Source organism: Pogona vitticeps, chromosome 1, assembly GCF_051106095.1.
Source record: "Pogona vitticeps strain Pit_001003342236 chromosome 1, PviZW2.1, whole genome shotgun sequence".
Classification (NCBI taxonomy): Eukaryota; Metazoa; Chordata; class Lepidosauria; order Squamata; family Agamidae; genus Pogona; species Pogona vitticeps.
The window spans coordinates 181140925-181163649 of NC_135783.1; the positions used below are offsets into that span (position 1 = coordinate 181140925).

The 22725-nt window shown below is 40.5% G+C and overlaps 1 long non-coding RNA gene across 1 annotated transcript in view; it reads left to right on the forward strand.

Moving 5' to 3' along the window:
- The window catches only part of LOC144584150 (uncharacterized), a 38923-nt gene continuing 16198 nt past the window's right edge, over positions 1-22725 (forward strand). The window contains exon 1 of the long non-coding RNA XR_013538238.1: positions 1-22725. This exon is cut by the window's right edge and continues 13116 nt beyond it. This is a non-coding gene — a long non-coding RNA (uncharacterized LOC144584150).

The following is a 22725-nucleotide window of genomic DNA, read 5'->3' on the forward strand; positions in this document are numbered from 1 at the left end:
CATGGCATCAAGCAGGAGCAGCAGCAGCATCTAAGGAAAAAAATTACACTAAACAACATCCAAACAATGTGAATGTTTGGTAACGTGAGCTTTCTTTTTCTGTAATTTCTTTGGTGATGCTGAATGTGCTGGTTTCAAAGAGAATCTTAGATTTTTAAGCATATTCTTAAACCTTTCTTTTCTGTTGTTTTTATGTTTTCTCAGGCATATTGCGGGTCTGGCGATTGGGTTTTTTTTTCATAACATGGATCATTTTTAAAATGTAAATACTCCATAGATAATTAAATAGATTCCCAGAGCTACACCAAAAGATTGTAAGAGGTGTGTGTATTGATTCGTTTCTCCAAATAAATACAAATAATCGCACCAACTTCTTTTTCTTGAAGAAAAAGGAAACAGCACAATCTAAAACGTATGTGTTTTATCATGAAACAGAATGTAGCTTTCATGAAGTGGCACAGAGGCCATGACGCCCTGGATCTTAGGTACTGTTCTTTTCTTTCTCTGGGTGATTATAACAGGATGATTCCTATCCTTAGTGAGTCAGTGAGTGAAGCAGCCACCTCATGCTTGTTGTATCATGTAAGGGCAGCAAATTGTTAGTGAATTCTGTTCTTATTGTATGTTTAAGGGCAAGGAGAAGAGCTCAATGGATGTTTAAATAATTAGGCTGGCTCTGAGCTATGTAGTTTGATTTAGGTAGGTAGGTTGTTTTGAAGATAAGAAACACCACTATGCCCCAAGGATGGGATCTCGGATTGCAGGCCTCACTGTCAGATCAGAATGAAGTCACACTGGAGACTTGACTCAGGTGTTTTGTTGTTATTGTTGTTGTTGGGCTTTTTTCAGTGACTTGGGCTTGACTTGCAACCCACCTCTCCCTTTTTTCTGAGGAAAAAAGAGCTTATTTTTAAGAGGGACTCAGGCTTGGGACTTAGTACCAAATACTAATTTTATTTATTTATTTATTTATTTATTTATTTATTTATTTATTTATTTATTTATTTATTTATTTATTTATTTATTTATTTATTTATTTACTTACTTACTTACTTACTTACTTACTTACTTACTTACTTACTTACTTACATATTGATTGATTGATTGATTGATTGATTGATTGATTGATTGATTGATTGATTGATTGATTGAGTGAGTGAGTGAGTGAGTGATTGAGTGATTGAGTGATTGATTGATTTGATTTGATTTTTATCCCGCCCTTCTAGACAATGTCTACTCAGGGTGGCTCACAATAACATTATTCATAAAACAGTTAAAACAACAATTAAACCGACAACAAATTATTAATCAAGATGGGAAAAGATAAACAAAAAAACTAAGTAAGAAATAAAAGTCAGACTCCAACTTGGGACTTGGGACCAAAGATTTGCCAACATCCCTGCTATGCACATATGTCTTCAACGACCATTATACCTGCAGCCTCCTGAGATATCCAGCAATGCCTGGCTCTAAGGAACTGCTACAATTTAACTGAATGGACCTCCCAAATGGCCCTGCCTTCTGAGAAGGTGATGCAAAGCTCAGCTGCTTCCATTGCCGAATGAGAGAGCATCACCTTCTTCTCCTCCCATAAAGTCTGACAGCACTGGAGACATCTGTGCTTGATTCTGAAAAATGTAGGATGAAGGTTGTGCCTCAGGCAGCAAATTATCTTAGATATTGATGTCATGTTAGAAGTTGTACTTGTGAAGTGCTACCAGAAAAGTGTCAAGTCTGAATTATCTGAAATGTCACTTTTAAAATATCTGAATGGAACTTTTTGTATCAGTCATATGAGTCCCCCTAGGGGAGGCTAACCCTCTGATCATGTAATTATATGTGGCTTCTCTCAAAAGTTTCAAGATAAGGCCCCATCCCCCTGCTGGGACCACAGACCTATGAATCGTTTCCCCTTCTCCCTTGAATTTTACTTCAACAATGCTGAGTGTCTTCCTCCACCAAAACTGTGGGCAGCAGGTGCGGAAGGTTATGTGAAGCACACACAGCTCTGTCTTCTAGTACTTCACTCCCAACATCTGTTGTCTGGGGCATTTTTCTTACTTTACCTAATGATAGGTAGGAGCTTATGATATGCTCCAACATTCTGTTGCCCTGAAGCTGTAGTAGAATGCGGGTGCATGTCATAAGCTTTATTCAGTAGTTAGAATTTCTGGTTTCATCACAAAGTTAGAAGGAAGTGCCTTGTCCATCCCCATCCCGTTTTTGCTTTGTTCGCATGATGAAATGTCTGGAGCGATTCTCACTCAGCTATCTAGTCCTCATGCAAGCAAGAGTCCACTTACTCATGTAAAGATCCTGTCTATCACAAGTACTCTTCAGACTCCTCCATCATGCACTGAATAAAGTGACAAGGGAGAGTTAGGTCTAGGTACACCCCTTGAAGTATGTGATGAAGTTCTTCTTTGACTCAGATTACAGTCTGAGTTGGAGAAGCGCCAGGAGCAGGAAGGGCATCTTAGTTCTGGTCTGGTGTCTGAGTGTGCCATGCTAATAATCTGAATGAGTTTTGCTATGATTGTAATATTGTCTGAATGTTGCTAGTACAGACATTATTATCTCATCCTTGTATGTGGTGCAGCTAGGATTGTGCTCTTGCCCCTGCGCACACACTATGAATCTAGTAAAATGTTAATATTTGTATACCTGAAACTAGTTCAGGAAATTAAAGCTATTTCCTTTATATGCATTATATATATGCATCTTTCTTTCCCCAAAGATAAGATTTTTTTTCGTATTGCTTTTTAATGTCAGGAATGGAATGGGATGGTTTGTTGATACAGATTTGGAAGAGTTGTGGTCCATGATGAAGGACAGCACATGTAGGAAAAAAAATCTCTGTAAGTGACTGAAATTAATATCTATATGTGCCAGAGCTGGACTATGAGACTCGATATTAAGTTCCTAGCTTCACTTAGCGCCCTTATGTTCCTTGATGACTGTCCCCCCTCAGCTCAATAGGAATAGACTGTGGCTTTCTGAAATCCTTCCTTTGATTAGAAGAAACTTGTTTTGTGCAAGTTGTAAAAATGCACTACCGGCAGTCATCATCATCATCATCACGGCACTGTATTTATAAAGACAAAAGGAGCAGGTGCAACACCATTCTGTGCCATGCTGTTTCTCTTTTTTTTTCCTTGAATCACACAAACTCAGCCTTTTTATTTCACCCGAGAGAAACAAAATGAAGAAAAGCAGGACGGCTGCACTGTTGTGAGGTGTTAAAGGGGGGAAAAAACAATTAAAAGTAGGACAACCTGGGAGGAAATGAATGATAAGCACGAGTAGGGACAATCTGGTTACCTCAGAATAAGCTAGCAACATAATAGGCTTCAGTTCACATTAAGACACTGGTGACTTGAATCATTCCTGTGCCAGCTTTGAACCAAAGACAGGAAACTAGTAATGTGTCAAAGCTTCACCGCACTTTGAATACAGACACTCCTGGTGTATTATTGCATTCATCTAGCCGCATTTATTCAAGCCCATAAGTGAAAGGCAAGAATACCTAAAATAGGTATCATTTATGCTTATCCTCACTGGGGTATAAAATATATGTCATTTGTGCTTATCATCACTGGGGCCAGTCTTGCCTTTAGATTCAATGGCAGTGATGGAGCTGGTTTGTCTTGGGGTCTGGCCCCTAGTGAGATAGTAGTAATGAAAGGGACCCTTAGTGAGCCCTCTCATGAACACTATCACTGCCATAGAGGCACCGTTTGAAAGAGCTGCTCAGGAACCAGCCAGCCACCGAAACACCCTCCACTGGAAGTGGCAGGATCTCTACAGAATTCCCTTCATGCATGCTGCTGAGAAGGAAGAGCAGGAGGCAGTGTGCCACCTATTTTTTGTGTGTGGTACATTGTAGAATGTGCTTTCTTTTTCTTTTCTTTCCTTTCAAATTATTATTATTTGGCCCGGATGCTAAGAGACCTCTTGGAGTCGATGCAGTTTGGAGAGAGGGATCACCTGAAAAAACACCTTTGCTGTGGTTTTAGGAAATTTCTCTGGACACCCTCACACCCCACTCCTGGGCTTCAAGAAGACTCTTAAGAGTTGGGTCAGGAAGAAAAAAAAAGAATCAGCTGTAATCAACAGCCAGCTGATGGGCTCAGTAGACTACTTACTGGAGGAAAAGGGGGATATCCCTGTAACAAACAAGACAAAACATTTTATAAAGTAAAACACAAGAATGCCTGTGTTCAAACAATGACATTCACATTCTTGAATGCTCAGCTGACACAAAGCCCACTTGGTGGCATTTTGAACCCCGCCTGGGCCTCCTAAAATGCATCTTGTCCCTTCCTTGTCCAGATGCAAAATCTTTGTTCCATGGGGAGTGACAAATGCCGACATACTCTGCATCTCTTTCTGTCTCTATAGCTGGTCACCCACACCCCCATTTTAACCCTCTTTCAATTTGCAATCATTCTTATTGTTTCACAGGACATTACTCTCCACTCCAGATTAAAATGAGTACTGTTTCAACACATTTCTTTTCCTGTAGCAGCATTGGTTCATACTATATATTAGTGGTTAGATCTATGTGGTAGAAAACTGCATCATCACACTGGTTCAAACAGCTTCCAAACTGATATTGTGCAAGACACACTTGTCCCTTTGCTTTGGAGTTAATATATAGTAATATGCAATATCGTTTTTTTAAAAACCGCGAACCCAGAGTTAGGGAGTGTCTGTAAATATTGGCCATTTTATTCCATAGTGGAGGTGAATTATATCTTGTGAAACAACAGCAGTGATTACTGATTAAGGAAGTATTAAGAGAGACATGTTAATCCAAGCACAATATATTGGCTTAAATCCTGTTGCTTAGCATAGTAAATCACACTAGAACAGGCCTATTGAATCAATGGACATTCAGTGAGGCAACTCCTCCATAAATGTCATTGATTCACATCGGCCTACTCTAACTGTGACTTACTATAATAAAGTAAGGGCTTGTCTACACAGGTTCAACCAGAGCAGGCTAGATAGAATTGCTTAAGTTCTGGTAGAGATCTAGTATGCAATCTGGTGTGATCCTTGCATCCAAATTGCATATGCTCCTCAAGTGACCCTGTTTGGTTCAGATCCTTTAGGAAGGCAAAATAAAAGAAGATGAAGAATCAAAATCTCTGTCCTTGCCACCTCCTGTCTGTTCCTGCTCCGGGAGGAAGATTTCAATTTTTTAAAACAGTTGTACAGGTCATCAATACTTCCAGGACTGGTTAAAAAAAAAACTTTTTTCTTCCTCTCTCTGCTCTCTGGAGGAGCAGAGGAAGGAAGTTTTTCCTATTTAAATTCACAATTTCCCAATAAAACACACATATTAATTAGTAAATATGTGTGTTAATCTACTAATCAGATAGGGATATTGAAACAAAAAAAGAGTGATGCTTATATACCACCCCATAGCACTTAAAGCACTCCCTGGGTGGTTTACAAGTCAATTATGGAGGCTACACATTAACACACATACCCCTGCACACACGAGCTGGGTATTCAATTTACCGAACTCAGAAGGATAGAAGGCTGAGTCAACCTTGAGCTGGCTACCTGGGATTTGAACGCCAGGTTGTGAGCAGAGTTTGGCTGCAGTAGAGCAGTTTAACCACTGCGCCACGAGGCTTACCAGATGGGAAATTAAAGCCGGAAGCTCATTTTGGTCCAATTCCAGTGATCACATATGCTGGAAATGAACCAAAATGGAACAATCCTACCCACAACAAAAAGTAGTAGCCTCAACATGGATCCAGAAAGGCCTGGGTAGGAACACTTTGGGAACAGGCTGGTTCACTCCAGCCATTATGTCGTTTGATTGCTGGAAAAAAGGAGCCAATCAGCCTATCCACACAATGGATGAAACAGTAGGACAAATGTTCATCTAATCACACCCTTAGTTAAAGTTAGAGTAATCCTATTTAAATAAATTAAACTTCTGGACAATTTGATTCACTAAATCCCCATTTATTCAATGGGCCTACTTGAGTGTGATTTACTATGCTAAGCAACAGGATTTTGTCAACTCACTAGGGAGGAAAAAGGAAAAATGTATGCTATCAATGAGGAAGCTTCTGAATTTGTTTTGATGTGACATTTTTTCCGCCACGTTGATCTGGCCTAGGAGGCAAAGCACCCTGTAGTCCAAGGTACTGCTGCTGAAACCACCAGATTTTTCTCTTAGTCAGCTCTCTACCCACACTCCCAACCCCTGCTTGCATTGATTTTGGGGAAGAAGAGACAAATATGAAGCACAAATCTCAGGGATGATACCTAGACACAGGAAGAAGAGGCAGAATTTGGAATGCCAGGTGGGGTCGATGAAATCTCCTTCTCTCAAGCAAAAAGGAACTACAACCTGTGGTTTCAGGGGATATATCACTGTATACCTCAAACTCATCCACCCTCACAATGTTACGGGCTATTACCATACTTTGTGGTCAGTTTGCAGCTGCCTCTCCGCCCAGCAAGGAAAGAGGCCAAACCACACAAGACGTAGGGAGAATTCCCTGTTGGCCAACTGGTATGGCAGAAGCCAGGAGTTTATGAGAGACCCTTTGTTTTTTTCACTATATGCAGGTGCAGCAGCAGGGAAGGCAACAGGCACACAATGAATTTTCAAAGTCCAGTTTATTCCTGCCACTTTCCCCGTGGTTGTCATGGTATTGGCAGCCTGAACGCTCAGCATTTTTAGGAGGTGCTATTGATTTGCTAAGAATGATGTCACATCTTGAGATGCACGTCCTTATCTGCTGAAGTCAGCACTAGGAAGGGAGGCATAAAAGTGGAAGAAAAACACTTTTTTTTACTTCAGCAGTTGTAAATCACCCCAACAGCTGCAATATATATTGTGTCTCCGTTACACCGAAAGCACTAAATTGCAAACAAATGAATAAGGGACATAAAGTAGATAATGTGATACTTTCTTATTGAACCAGCCTCTGCTAGTGAGGGGTGTGCAATAATTCCTGGTACCACTTAATTCGCTACTTCTCAGCACAGTGTTCTTCCACGCAAGCTGGAATAGCAGGGTTCTGCTCTATTGCTGTGCAACAGGCGCTATCTAGTGGCTGGACCTGGGTGAAGAGCTGGAAAAAAGACAGAAGAAAAGGGAGGCAAAGAAATTAGATAGACAAGAGGAAGAAAAGAACGTGATGAAAGAAGAGGGACGGAAACATATTTTGGAATACTTTTTACTGTATTCCCTCAGCCTGAGTTCCTCCCAGCATTATAAAGACCACGTTAAAGGTGCTTCTCATAAAATAAAGCCCACACACACCCTGCCCATATCCAGCACCTCTGCCTTCCCTGATAAATGCACCTTATAATTGTTAGAGCTAGTCTGGTCTTGTTATTAGAACACAAAATGTGAGCTTTGATGTCTGCCCTACTTTAGTAAAGGGAATGGTGGCTGGAGTGTTAAACAATACCTTTTTATATTCTGAGAACTTTTCTTCAGGCAGGAATAAAATAACAACCAGCAACCGCTCCCATTTTCAAACTGTTGAGAACCACGATTTTGGTTTCTTCAGGGAATCAAGAGCTACTGGAAGACCTGAGGGTGACATCCCCTCTATTTCTGACCTTCATTTTCTAACACAGGGTATGATGACTTCTGGGTTACACAACTCTTCCTTAGCCAGTGGCTAAATTATTATATTTTTAATGAATGGAAATATGTAATAGCACAAACCTAGTCAGGGCAACATGACAAAAAATGTTATATTGTTAACTAGATTGCATATTGAAAGGCTTGACCTACATAACATACATTTTTAGAGTGGTTTGTAATTTTGCGTTCTTCCAGTATTGTGGAATGAAGTTGTGGAATGTGCATGAATGCTCTAACTGCTCAGGTTAAACATTATCAAGAAAAAACTTTGACAAATAGTGCTGGCTTTTCAGAGGAGTGGAAATGAATTTTAGATGGGGAGTCACTCCACATAGGCCCTAGAAATACCAGGTATATGACCTTCTTTGTTGGTTATTTATCTATTTGAAAGATTTATGTTTTGTGCTCATCTGTGAGAAATTCACAGGGCAACAATTAAAGAGAGGCAGAAGCTAAAGTACTGAAGAGAGCTGAAAGCTGAAACTTGGAGGCTAAATGAGAAAATGCCCTGTACTATATGAGAAATAAGAACCTTAAGTTGCATTCTGAAGGAAATTTATAGATTGGAAACAGACTAAAGGATAAAATTTGTAGGGCATGGAGGAGGGGAAGGGAGCAGTGTCATTCTCTTGAGACAAAAATAGAGAGAGAGCAGGAGAAGATTCTGCTTTTTTAAAAAAAAATCAGTGGTCCAAAGAGCCCAGCACAGCTCAGAACTAAAGAAATTGTTAAAAGTCAAAAGTATGACACTCAAACAAAGCCTCAGAGCGCTATAAAACTTTATAACATCCCTTAGTAGTTTGAGTGTGTGGTGGTCCATCACAGCAGATTTATCTGTGGGAAGGTTAATTCCAGTCAATGGCATGTGGCTTCTAAATATCATTCTTATAGCTATGGGCAAAATTCTAGGTAAAAATGCTCAGAAATACATGGAGACTGAACTTAAGTGATAAGCAAGTACTGAAGTGAGACAAGTATGATTCAATTGCAAGCTTTTATCTAACAAAGTTACAGATAAGAACTTAAATCTCATTTCAGTCCAAAAATGAGGTTTAAGAAGCATATTTTGTAAAAAAAAAAAAAGTCAATAAAAGTAGAAACACATTTCGTAGCCTTTTAGCATATCTGAATACACATATGGGAAAAAAAAATACATTTTCTAAGTACTCAACCATCTGCCAGCTTAAATTTAGAGAGGAAAATCCATGATTTCTGTGTGTTGCCTCTGGGCTGCTGTATCCAGCTGCCACTGTTTCATTATCATTTTCCTCCCTTGGCTTCTCGGTTTACCTTGGCTTGGCTTGACTCCATTGTGGCTCAGCTGGCTTAGCTGGTTGGCATCTTGCTTACATCAACCCTTTTCTGCCTAAAATGCAGATTAAATTACTAGCAAACTAATACAAAATCTCATAGAGTCTGGTACAGAAGCTAAAGTTTGCTGATAAGGGAAACAAAAAACATTTATCTTCCTATTCTTCTAATCTAGCAGACTGAATGTATTTATACAGAGTCCGCTTCAATAGCAAACTCCATGTGTACTCCTCTATGGGAGCTCTTACAGTTCCAGACTGATTGGACTTTTATATAGGCTTTGCTACCTTAGAATGCAAGGGATTGTGTGAGAGGTTTGTAATTACTTTGCAGTAACCTCCAATGGGATATTTAGTACATTGCTGCTTCAAGGTTATATCTATTTGCCTTGAAGAAACTTCTAAGAGGCAGTTAATCACTATTCGAAACCTCCATGTTATATCAGATTTCACATGTCAACAGTTACATTTATTATAAATTATTCATTTAATACTTCGTTCGTTCAAAATTTCAAAGTTTGGCAGTCCCATCCCCATCAGGTGAGTTTGGGGAAGTCTTGTTTGTAGGTTGTCTCTGTTGCTCAATAGTCCAACATTTTAAAAACTCAAATCATAGATAAAGAGAGAGATCATGAACCTTTAGTTTTAAAGCTCCGAGCTGTTCAGTCTTTCTCTGGATTTTGTGGTGCCCCTGCTGCTCTTGAAAAGCGTGGCCAGGAAGAAGCTATAGATAAATCCTGGTGCAACTTCTCAGTGGCTGCACTGTGGGCATTACGTGGCAGAGCCTGATGTGGTGTTCCAGGAGGCATGTCTTGTGGCGAACTGCAGAGAAAGCCTCACAGTGGCACGGATGGTACATCACTATTTTTAAACTTGGAAGAATGTAAAATATAGAGAGAGTCAGTTCAAAAAACCAAGTAAGGTTTGTAATAACACATCCTACAAGGTGCCCTCCCCATGATCTTTTAAGGTGGCTCATTTTGCCCCCAACTACCTCACAGTAATTTTGAAATTGATTTTTAGGAGTCATTTTTATGGCTCACAGATTCTCACAGGGATCTGCCAGTGTGGGCATGCTTGTTTTCACTCATAGCTAACTCTACGTTTTCCACAGATCTGCTGGTCTGTAATGCTAGGCAAAGGATCTGATAACTTCATAGTAGGCTCGAGAGACTATGGTAACATGCTCTGAATAGAAGTGTTGGAACAGCATCTAGAGTGGCTGAGAAGGCCAATTCGAGAGTGACAATCCCTTCCACACTGAAGACAAATACAGTCTGTCCCCTGTCCAGCTCCCTGATTTTGATGGTTTCAGGACCGCCTCTTTGCCGAACAAGTGTCTCATCAAATTGGGAGAGGCCATGATGCACCACCTGCCTCCAGGCTGAATACTCAGATGTCAAGGTTTTCCATTTCTAAGGCCCTCAGATCTCACTTGCAGATATCCTTGTATCACAGCTGTGATCTTCCTCTGGGGCGATTTCCTTGCACTAATTCTCGATACAGGAGATCTTTTGGAATCTGACCATCAGACATTCTCACAACATGCCCAAGCCAACGTAAACATCGCTGTTTCAGTAATGTATACATGCTAACAATTCCAGGTCATTCTAGGACCACTCTGTTTGGAACTTTGTCCTGCCAGGTGATGTCAAAAATCCGTCGGAGGCAACGCATATGGAACATGTTCAACTTCCTCTCCTGCCATGTACAAAGGGTCCAGGACTCACTGCAGTATAGGAGTGTACTCAGGATGCAGGCTATATAGACCTGGATCTTGGTCTATGCCATCAGCTTCTTATTGAGCCATGTTCTCTTTGTGAGTCTACAGAACATGGTAGCTGCTTTGCCAAAACATTTATCCAGCTCAACATCTAAAGAGTGTCAGAGATTATTGAGTCAAGGTACACGAAATCATGAAAAACCTCCAATTCTTGTGTAGAGATACTAATAGAGGAAGGTGAGTACATGCCCTGGCCCGTGACTTGTGTTTTCTTCAGGCTGATTGTTAATCCAAAATCTTGGCAGGCCTTGCTAAAACGATTCATAAATTGTAGGATGTCTTCAGCAGAATGGGTAACAACAGCTGCATCATCGGCGAAGAGGAAGTCCCACATGCATTTCAGTTCGACTTTGGTCTTTGTTCTCAATCTAGAGAGATTACAGAGCTTTCCATCTGATCTAGTCCGGAGATAGATGCCTTCTGTTGCACTTCCAAAAGCATGCTTCAGCATGACAGCAAAAAAGATCTCATACAGAGTCAGCACGAGGACACAGCCCTGTTTCACTCTGTTTCGGATGTCAAAGGGATCTGATGTTGAGCCATCAAAAACTACAGTGCCCTTCATTCCATCATGAAAGGACCTGACGATGTTAAGGAGTCAAGGTGGACATCCAATCTTGGGAAGTATTTTAAAAAGGCCATCCCTGCTAACCAAATCAAAGGCCTTTGTGAGATCTATGAAGGCCACAAAGAGTGGTTGTTGTTGTTCCCTACATTTCTCCTGCAACTGTCTGAGGGGAAAATACCATGTCGGTAGTGGATCTGTTAGCACGAAATCCACACCGTGATTCTGGATAGACTCTGTCTGCAAGGACCTGGAGCCTCTTCAGCACAACATGGGCAAGCAGCTTCCCTCCAACACTGAGAAGAGAAATGCCATGGTAGTTATTGCCGTCATCTCAGTCGCCTTTCTTCTTACACAATGTGACAATGTTTGCATCCTTCAAGTTCTGTGGTACTCCACCTTCCCTTCAGCAAAGACAAAAGATTTCATATAGCTCAGTGGTGATGATCTCGTTACAGCACTTCAGCACTTCCCAGGTGCCTTGTTGGAGGTGATGGAATCCAAGGCCACTTTTATTTCTGCTAAAGTTGGTTTGCTGTCCAACTCTTCCATGACAGGCAGGCACTCAATGTTATTTAATTCATCTTCAGTTACTACGTTCCCTCTAGAATATAGCTCAGCACATCTGATAACTTAGCATCCTGAAAAAAATAGATTTTATTCTTTTTGAAAGCAAATTTCACTGTTCTGACTTGAAAATGTAGAAGCAGTGTACAGTGATATTGCAGAGGATGAAAAGAACTCATTTGCAGACCTGTTGCAGATCTTTACATTAAATCCTAAATCTAGACGCCTGATGGATGTGCACGGCCACAGAGGACAGGGCCAACTCGTGCACTCATATTGTACCCATCTCAGTTGTGTGCTGGTTAGTTTCTGTGTCAAGCTACTGTAGTGTTCAGCCCAGGATTAGTTTCTAGCCCCCTTCATGGTTGTCAACCCCCCCAGAGAATAGGGAACTCTATACATAGTATGGCCTCTCGCTCCCTCTAATGGACTGTTCTGGAAATTACATTGTAGAAATATACATTTCTGGGTTTCTCCACTTTATAGTTTTAATATTTCAAGACCATGAATAAGTGAAATTGAGGACACTGATCCCACGTATACAGGGTCCTACTGTACACTAGTAAGCAAAAATAAAATAAAAAATATTAGTGCTAGAAAAGCAAGGAATAATTTGGTTTTGCTTTTGTTGTAGTCATGGCATTTTATTGTTTTATTTATATAGTTCATTTTATAGTCTTTGTTAAAGGTAAAATATTGCAGTAAAAAGTAAGTGTAACACAGCCTCTGAAGTTTTAGTTTGTTTACCTGAAAAGTAGCATGAACATAAATGTATACAAATAAAGTAAATAATATCATTTTAAAAGCAGGCTTATGGTCCTATTTTCTTTAAATCTTTCATTCAGTGTTCTGCCTCTTTACCAGCCAAACAAAGGCAATCTTGAGGAATTACATTATGTACAAATTCCAGCATGCACACAAATTAATGCACACTTCTAACACAAGTGTATGGCCACATAACCACATTGAATCTGCACTTCTCTCATGCTGATAGTATAGTTCTCAGAATTTATTTTTTTAAAAAAATAAAACCATTAGAAAACATTTAGAGGTGGAATTAATGCAAAATCTGTATCTCATATTATTTAAACAAAAATTGTATCAGATACAAAAAGAAGAATTTGCAGATTTATGTGAAAATGAGATGGAAGGAGACAGTGAATGAATACCTGGAAAAATGACAGACCCAAAATAGACTGATCTGTACATTCCTAGCCTATATGGTCCATGCCCACTGCAAAGCAATATACAGTATGTATAGACAGAGCAGGGCCATGAAAAGTTCAACTTTAGATGAGCTGCTTAATTGATTAGGTGGAAGAAATCGTGCTTACTTTGCTGGGTGAAACAAGAGAGCATATAGAAGTACTAGTCCTATGAAAAACCAAGATAAGTGGATTTTGTTTCCCCTCTGCAATTTGTCATTGTAGCCTAATAATAACAAAAAAGATGAATAGAGACATCTTGTGATGGCCTCCCAGTAAGCACTCTGCATGCTTTCACTTGTTACCTGCTGGTCCAAATAACACTCTTTCCACAAATTCTTCCTGGAATAATACTGAGTTGAATAGAGAAGCTGGTTGAGAAAAATGGAAGGAGGGAGGGCATGATTTCCAAATGCATGTGCTCAAAAATAAGATGAGACATTCTCAGAAAATAGCTTTCTTTTTCCTAATACTAATATATATTTTTTTAAAAAAATTAACTCCAATTACAAATTAATATACGGTGAAGGGTTTGGGGTTTTTTTTTTGCAACCAAAGTCTTGTTTCACAGGTTTACCTTCTACACCACATGCTGCAGTTGCCATGGTAATAATTACGGGCCTTTCATTGAACAGCACTGTTAGAGGTTACTGAAAACTGTGGCTGGTAATTTTATAAGAGATTCTATTATGTATGCTAAAGCTACAGTCTTAAGAAAAGTGGGACTTGCGACTTTGCAACTGGCTTCATTATAACCTTAGGAAACAAGTAAAGAAGAAAAGAGACGGCTGATGCTGCCTTTCTTTTACAGCACCGTTCATCTATTCTGCAGGGCACCTTAAACATTCAGAAGAATATCGTACAACGTGCTCCTCAAAACATGAAAAGTGAATGCAAGTGCATGATGTGTATTATAAAAACATGGTTTATACTTGTACACTCATGAGGCTGATTGCTAGGACTGGTTGACATGGAGGTATCTCTGTGTTTGCCCTTAATCTCTCAAATATATATGTTCATTTATTATTTTCGTTTTTATGTGCTGCCCTGTAATGAAGTTTTCAGGGTGGTTAATGACAAGGAAGAAAGTAAATTTAAAATGTGAACAGAATACAAACAGTGCATATAATAAGATGACACACAGGCAGCAAAGGAATAAAGCAGAGATGGGCAAGATCCTGGGTCATTGGGTTGTGCCAGATTGTTGTTGCCACACCACAAGTGTCACGTATTCCCTTCCCCATCCTCCCGGCCAGATTCCCTCACTCACCAGCCAACACATTCTGCTCTTCTCCTGTTCTTTGTGTGATCCTCCAGTCATGGCAGGAGCACAGACTTCCATTCTCTGCCTCCTCCAGCCACTCAGACGAGGAGGCAGGGCAGGGATTGCTGCTGCACAGCCTTTGAGTGGCCAGCTGCTAGAGGAGGTGGAGAAGGGAAGACCGTGCTTCTGTAGTGACTGGTCAAACTTCTAAAGAGAAATGGAAGAAGAGTGTGCACCACCTTGTGAGTGGGGAAATCCAACCAAGGAGAAATATGTGGCACCTGTGGTGTCACAATGGTGGTCCGGCATGATAAAGTGACCCAGGATTCAGTGACTCTAGAATAAAGACAAAGCTGAGTAGATCTGGACCAAATCAAAAGTCCTGAATCTTTGGCTGGTGCTGGAATGACATCAAGGTAGGCACTAGGTAGGTCTCACTGGGGAGGGCATTCCAAAGCCAAGGTACCATCCGTGAGAAAACCATTTCCCTAACAATTACTTAGTGTACTTCACCTAGTGGAGGTAGCTAAACAAATACCTCAGAGTACATTATAGTCAAGGTAAGTACATGTAGATGTGGTTGATTGGCTAGCCTGGTCTTAAGCTGTGAGGAGCTCCAATCGTCAACTCCTGCATATTGAATGGAGTCTGGACATGGGGGTCTGTCAACCATTGGGATGAAACAAGCCCTCTTCCAGCCCTCTTCATGCTATTCCATGCCTAGTCCCACTCCCTCTCTCTGTGAGCAGTGGTAAGTCTGGAGGGGAAAGATGCCATCCCGTCTGCCTGCATTCCGAACTAACAATCATTTCTTCAAATGGGACTCCACTATGTACAATGCATTAAAATAATCCAAATATCCCTTGCAATGTAACAATGCTCTGTTTGGAGAGCAGAGGATAAGGCCATTCAGAGAGCTCATTTAGCCACTTCTTGGCTGTGGCTATTGCCAAAAGTGTGGAATGACCAACGAGGCTTCCAGGAGTGGTGGAGAGACCACCGGCCACATTCACCTGGGAGCACATTTGTCCCCCTGCTGCTGCTTTTACCACAGTCAGCCAGGCTCTCAGGAGCAGCAGGAGTGAAGGAGCGATAGGACACCTCTCACATTTTGCCATCTTTGGCCGAGGATTGCAGGGATTGAAGTCATGTCACCTGGAGTCTCTGAGGAGCTGCAGAAGGCCCATTGGAGACTCCCTTTCAGTCTCAGACTTTTTTTTTTTTTTTTGTCACATCAAGATCTTTATTTGAGCATCCGTTTCTTGGCCCATTTTTTCTGCTGGGGGGAAAAAAAGCATTGGAGGAACTAGCCTTCCAAAGGAATTAAAAAAAATTTCTGCGTAGACTAAATACGGTGAAAAGGATGAATGCACTCCACTCATTTGTACTGAAGTGGGGGGAGGGGGAAGAAAGGCTCAAGCTACACTGAGTGCATTCTGCTGGGAAGTTCCCCTGCGCAAGTGCCTTTGAACTAACTGTGCATTCCGTGAGTAATACAATCCTCAGGAAAAGCCTTTCCTTGAATAGCTGTGTCTAGCGTAGTCTGAACTCCGCATTGCATGTACTGGATTCTATTACCTTATTTTGACAGGAAAGACCTCTTGGAATTCTTTGAAGCTATACAGTTGGGACCAGTTATAGGCTACAGGGCACATATGAAAGCTGTGTTCAAACGTCGTAGCCTGGAGGAAGATCTGTGATTTTTGTTTGGTTTTCTGTGAAATGGCTCCAAATAGGGGCAGGGAAACAGATACATTCATTTTATTGATGTTCTTCTACCCATTCAGCCATTCTGACTTTGTAAGCATTGTTCTGATTTTTTTTTCTTTTTTCGGTTCCCCCCACCCCCCACCCCCCACCCGCCTTGACTATCTTTCTCTCTCTTTTTTGGTTGTTCTTGATTATTCAAGATGCTTGAAATACAGGGCAGGGGGTGGGGGCGTGTGGCCAGACTCGTGCAGAGAACAAATAGAAAAGAAGGAAGATATATAATGCAAGGGTAATGACCATGTATGTGACATGCGTGGCTATGGCAAACACAATGCACACATAGTTTTTTTTAAGCATCCATGTGCTGAAATTGAGAGTGGAATTGGCTTAGCAAACCTAGTCCTGCTACATCAGACTGGCCCCTACTAACCATCTATGTGATGTTTGTCACATTTTACAGTCTAAATTATGTCTTTACTGCATAGCAGAGGCATGAAGACCTTTTCAGCCCCAAGGACTGGCTGAGAGATCACACATATTCATATATATGACTCCAACCCACCTCTCTCTCTCTCTCTCTCTCTCTCTCTCTCTCTCTCTCTCTCTCCACTCCCTCCCTCTCTGTCTGTCTCTGTCTCTCTCTCTTACATAAACACACACACACACACACACACACACACACACACACACACACACACACACACACACACACACACACACACACACACACACACACACACACACACACACACACACACACACACACACACCTTTTCAGCATGCAGGGACATGGTAGTTTAATTTTCCCTTCTCTTCCTGCCGAGATTTCAATACCATTTTGGAATGCAATGGTCAGGATGCTTCCCATTTTACAGCACTGAGATTGCTACTACTGATATGAATACAGAGGTCTAGGCAAAGAGGCTTCAAGAACTCCCACACCCCATTATCCTTCCGGAGGTCACCATCCAGCTATTGTTACAAGTATCCCCAGAAGAGTGTTCTCCTCTGCCAGCCTGCTGATTAGCTAGATTGTGAAGAAGAGCAGTGAGGTTAAAGTCTTTTTAAACAGTGCTCATTTAAATTTGTAAAACCCGGACATCTACAGTACTTAAAGCAAAAAAAGAACTAGTACATCAGCCAAAGCTGTAGGCAAGGAGAGACTACGGTCCCAGGATGTAAAAATGGCAGTATGCACTTTAGTCCAAAATAAAAGCCCAATGTGTTTTGGCTTGGCCTTTTCAGCCTTCTTCAAGGATTAAATCACATGAAATAAAACAGAAGAAACACATTTTTCGCAACAATATTATAAACATTTCATATAGTTAAATTAGAGCATTACACGAAATGTGTTGGGCGTTTATTTTGGAATAAAGTACATACTACATTTTTTACATCTTGGGACCATAGATTCTCCTTGCCTACATCTAGAGTACTTAGCCCATTAAACTCTCCTGCAGCAGAAAATCATACAGGCAATAGTGCTGAAGAGGCTGTGATGGAGGTGGTACATCCATGCTTAGGTGGTCGGAGTGATCTGGGTAGCAGTCAGAGTTATCAAAAATCATCTATTGCATTAACTCCATAACTTAACTTCATTGAGAGTCCATATCATGCCTTCATGCAGAAAGAGGAAATCACATACTGACTGACTGCAGCAAGGATAGAAATCAGCTGTAGAGTGTGTTATTCTTGCACTTGTGTTATCAAAGATTTTGAGGTCATGGCTGTGTCAAAAAATGTTAACCAAAACTGTATAAATAACAACAGAGTGTGAGTCCTTCCAATACAGAGAAAATGATAGAAAGAACTAATCAGAAAATAACCTGCGATGTAGCCTACCAGCTGGAGCTACTTGTTAATGTAAAACAACTGTTTAATATAAACTGCCTCTCTGTTTGAAACAGCGACCTCTGAAGCCGAACAGAACGTCCTCGCATAACAGCTGTACATAATCACATATTCTTCTCTACGTAACTGATGCATTATTGCTGTGTTTCATAATGTAATGTCTAATCAGATAGAGAGACAGACATGCACACAGAATGAAACTGGAACAGCACAATTATTCGTATATCGTCAAGTGATAAGAGAGAGAAATTCTTGCGAGGATCATTCCAGTCCAGGTCAGTGGTGTTCCAATCCTTCAAAAGAGGAGAACAGAGACAGAAGAATCTGTCGGCTTTCCTTCCCCTTATTTACATTTTAAAAATCCCCTGGCTGGTATCCTGTGGACTTTTCTACTTTGTGGCAAGTAGGCCCATTCTTTTTGTCCTTCCGACCATCAGGCAAAGACCTTCCTCTTCCAGCTGGCTTTTGAGCATTGTTATCTCAGGATTGCTGGTTTTTAACATTGTTTCTTAAAGGTTCTTCAGTTTTTTTTTTATACTTGATTTTTAAAATCTTAATATATACTTAATTGTTGGTTGTTGTGGGTTTTCCGAGCTGTTTGGCCATGTTCTTAAGGTTTTTCTTCCTAACGTTTTGGCAGTCTCTGTAGCCGGCATCTTCAGAGGACAGGAGTCAGAACTCTGTCTGTGCTCTGTATGCTTAATTGTTTTTTAAATGTAAAATTCATATAGTGTTTTTAAATTTCTTAATTTATCTGTTGTGAGCTGCCTTAGGTGCTTTATGGGAAGAAAAATGGCATTTAAATCATTTAAATAAATAAATAAATCCCAAGGACAAAAAGCTGATCCCACAGCTACAAATACTCAACAGTCCCACACACTACACCAGAACGCAGACAGAGTTTTAACTCCTGTCTTCTGAAGATGCTGGCAACAGAGCCTCGTAAAATGTTAGGAAGAAAAACCTTCAGAGCATGGCCAAACAGCCCAAAAAACCTACAACATAACCATGGGAAAATCTGATTTGAAGCTTCCGTGATGTACAGGCAAGGATTCAACCCCAACATTTTAAAAGCTAAACACTCAATGTCCAGGGCCTTGGTTGACGACTCTGTCAGTTTTGATTTCTCTACCATTCACTTTCTTTTAAAAGTCTCAAATCCTCACTGTTCTGAATATGAAGAATGCTGTGCATTTGGACCACTTATTTTAGAAGAAGAATTTTTAAAAAATTACCTGCTCCTAATAGAGAATATCATGGTGAACAGGCTCTCTGTACACTCTAGAAAACTGATTCTGACACGCACTCGCTTGCTGTCTTTCTCTGCTTATATATATATATATATATATGTATAGCCATGTTAACTAAAACGATTCTTCTGAGTTTTGTGGTTTGTACTCCATTAACTTTGATTTGCCCATTGTTGCTCCTTTATATGTACTGAATGGTGTCTCATGTGTGTGTCTGTTTCTGCATGCTTGTACTCATACACACACCCACACAGGCTATGAGAGAAAGATGTGAGATGTGGTCTGGCACCTTTTGAATTGCACCTGGTGGGTATACCAATCCAACTTCGAATGTTTCAAGTTGGAAACGACATGACTCCTTTCTCCCCCCCCCCCGAGGCTCTGCTTGGGCCTTCAGCAGTTCACACTAATTATGGCTGCTCGCCTTTCACCCAGCTTCCAGTCACTTCTTTGTCACTGCCCAGGCCTGTGGCTACCAATTAACACAGCGCTCTTCAGGTCCTGTGACATAACCAGGCACACCAAGGCCTCCTTAATGGCTTTTGAATACCATTTGGACCTGCATGAATTCATTCTGTTGGATGATTACAGCCGTATATAGACTGCAATTACAACGGTACCCTAGTACCAAAGATATTGTTGAGAACATGATGTATTAAGAACAAGCAACATTACCAGGCAGTCACTGTGCCCAAATACTCTCATTTAGATCATTTGGAAATGTTTAAGGGGCCATTAGTGCCGAAAACGGATTTGCGAAGTGCGATTATATGTTCGCCGTTAACTCGAAGGCATGTCAGTTCAGTGGTGCAGAAGGAGGCTGCACAACAGTCGCATTTATTTTTAACACAGTATGGGACATAAATAGCTGTTTTAAGGAGGTTTTGGCATTTGGAAAAAAAAGGGGGGGGAATAGACACCTTTACCAACAAGATTTTGTCACAGTCCAGAGGGCTTTGTGAGGCAATATTTTGAGAATGGCTTGTAGGTTTAAGGAATGAAATATTTACATATAGCATCCAAGCCAATGTGCTACAGTTACAACACTGTTTTCATTTACCCTCAGCGCAGTCTCTCTTAACCTTTCTGTGGAGCCGAAGGCTCCTAGTCTCAATTTTCAATTGAGTTATAGTTTTTACCTTTGTAGTATGGACATTTTTGACATTTTGAATCTTAAATGTTTAAATATTATTGAGCTGCTTTTAGTAGCCTCTGTTTTGTTTTATTACGTTTTTTTTATTTTTAATGGCTGCAAGCTGTTTTGCAAAAGAAAGCATTTCAGAAAATGGCTAAAAGATAGTTAAAAATAATAATGCATAAAATAGATCCATCTCTCTCACACACACACACACACATATACTTCACAGTCCTCTCTTCAGGTTATGTAACCCCCTCACTTACAATTTTATTGCAATCTAGAAACAGGAACAGAGAATTTGCCACTCTTACTGGTAATGCATTACAAAAATATAGGAAAATGGAAACACTGCATTTTCTGGCTGTTGCTGATGGGTAGATTGCTCAGATGATAACCACAATGGCAGACATACAGTCCTCTTATTCTAATAGTTACGCTATCCTCATTTACCAAAAATATAACAATATGGTATTTATGGTCAATATTTATATACCACCCATTAGCAAGCATTTTGACATGGTTTACAAGCTTTTTTAAAATTTAAAATGTCAAGAATGTACGTTGTCCTTACTCTGAACTGGCTTTATTCTTTCCTCACTGATGTTACCATGGCATCAGATCTTATTACCTGGTGTGGCCTGATTACATTGTCACATTCACAACATGATAGTTGTGTAGTTGGGATCACATTGTGAGGAAGCAGAAGCCCATAAAATAAAAGAGAGGCAGGAAAGAAATCAGAAGTAATACTGAAACTGCTGAGTGAACCTTAAAATGAAGAGAATGTTCTTTGCTTTTTAGTAAGAACAAATGCAACCTCTTATTTTTTTATTTTTTGTTTGTTTGTTTGTTTATATCCTGCCTTTCTCCTAAAAAAGGACCTAAGGCAACTTACATCATTAAAAAGACAATATTTAAACACTAAAACCAGTAAGTATACAAATATTTTTAAAGATTTAAAGAAGTATTATATTAAAAACAGTATATAAAATAAATACTAAAACACATTTAAAATGGCAAAGCACAACAATCCATTTAAGAACCCCTCTCAGACCACCAGTCATTAAGGAACAGCCTGCCCAAAGAGAAAGTGGTCTTTGCCCACTTACATAAAGACAGCAGTGATGGGCCAGCCTGGCCTCCTGTGGGAGGGAGTTCCAGTGTCTGGGAGTAGCGACAGAGAAGGCCCTCTTCTGTGTCCCCACCAAGCACACCTATGAGGGTAGTGGGACTGAGAGAAAGACCTCCCCTGATGACCTTAACGTCAAGTTGGGCTCATAGAGGGAGATGTGTTCTTTTAGATAGGGGGTCTTTTAAAGTGTTTGTTTAGTATGAAACTCAGCTGAAACCTAGAACCTCCCACTATAACCTACCATCTTAGATTAGGTATCCTTCAGTCTCTAGAGACTATGGTAATGTGCTCTGTATGGAGGACTTGGAACAGCATCTAGTGTGGCTGAGAAGGCCAATTCAAGAGTGACAATCTGTTCCACACTGAAGACAAATACAATCTATCCCACACTTTAACCGTTGGAGTGAAAGAGCTACAAAGAAGCAGCCTCTTCGCCTACCAATGGTTAGCAATTTGAATTCACCGCCTTTTTTGGTTGTAACTCGAAGCTCCGGCCACAAGTTGAAGCAACATTTCACGGCTGGAGCTGGTCATAACTTGAAATGGTCATAAGTCAGGATGTTTGTAAGTCGAGGCACCACTGTATTCTGCGTTTCGTACGGGTGAAGGGAATTGAAACCTTATGCCCTCTCTACTGTCTCTTATCATTATTTTGCTGTAGCTGAGCAGACACTAGATGTTGCTATGTGCAGTAAGCAATGGAGTGGCCATGCTTCTTGTAGCAATAGAAAATGTATCATATAGTCATTAAAATCCATTTGATGCAAGACAAAGTCAGGCTTCTACATACCATGCATCTCTTACAGAGAAGCAGCTATGTTTGGCTAGTGCCAAGAATCTCCTGCTGATTCCCCTGCCATCAATATATGCATGTATAGCTACTGACTTTTCTGAGGGCCATTCGTCCTCCACAATAATTTTGCAAGTGCATCTGATGGCAAGAATGTAAAAGTACACTAGCTTTGTGCAATCTGGTCTCCTTTGGTAGCCTGTGGCCTTGTTGTCTTTCCTCCCATTCAGTTAAAGCTGACCATTCAGCTGGTTTCATAAAATCAGCATAGGAAAAAGAAAGGTTGTTTGTGGGCCTCTTAAAAGAAATCAAAACATTTAACTGCCTTAAAGTTTGTCCAATGTATAAACTTTGCCTGGAGGCAAATGAGTTAAATGTGCATTGAAGGAATGTAAGTCTTATATGCTCAGGGAAGCAACATGCAGAAAGAGGATGCTGGTTTCTCCTTGTCCTTGGATAGCCTCTGCAGAAGAGTCTATTTTTGTACATTGAATACATTAAAGTTCCAAACATTTGCATCTGGAGTTTAA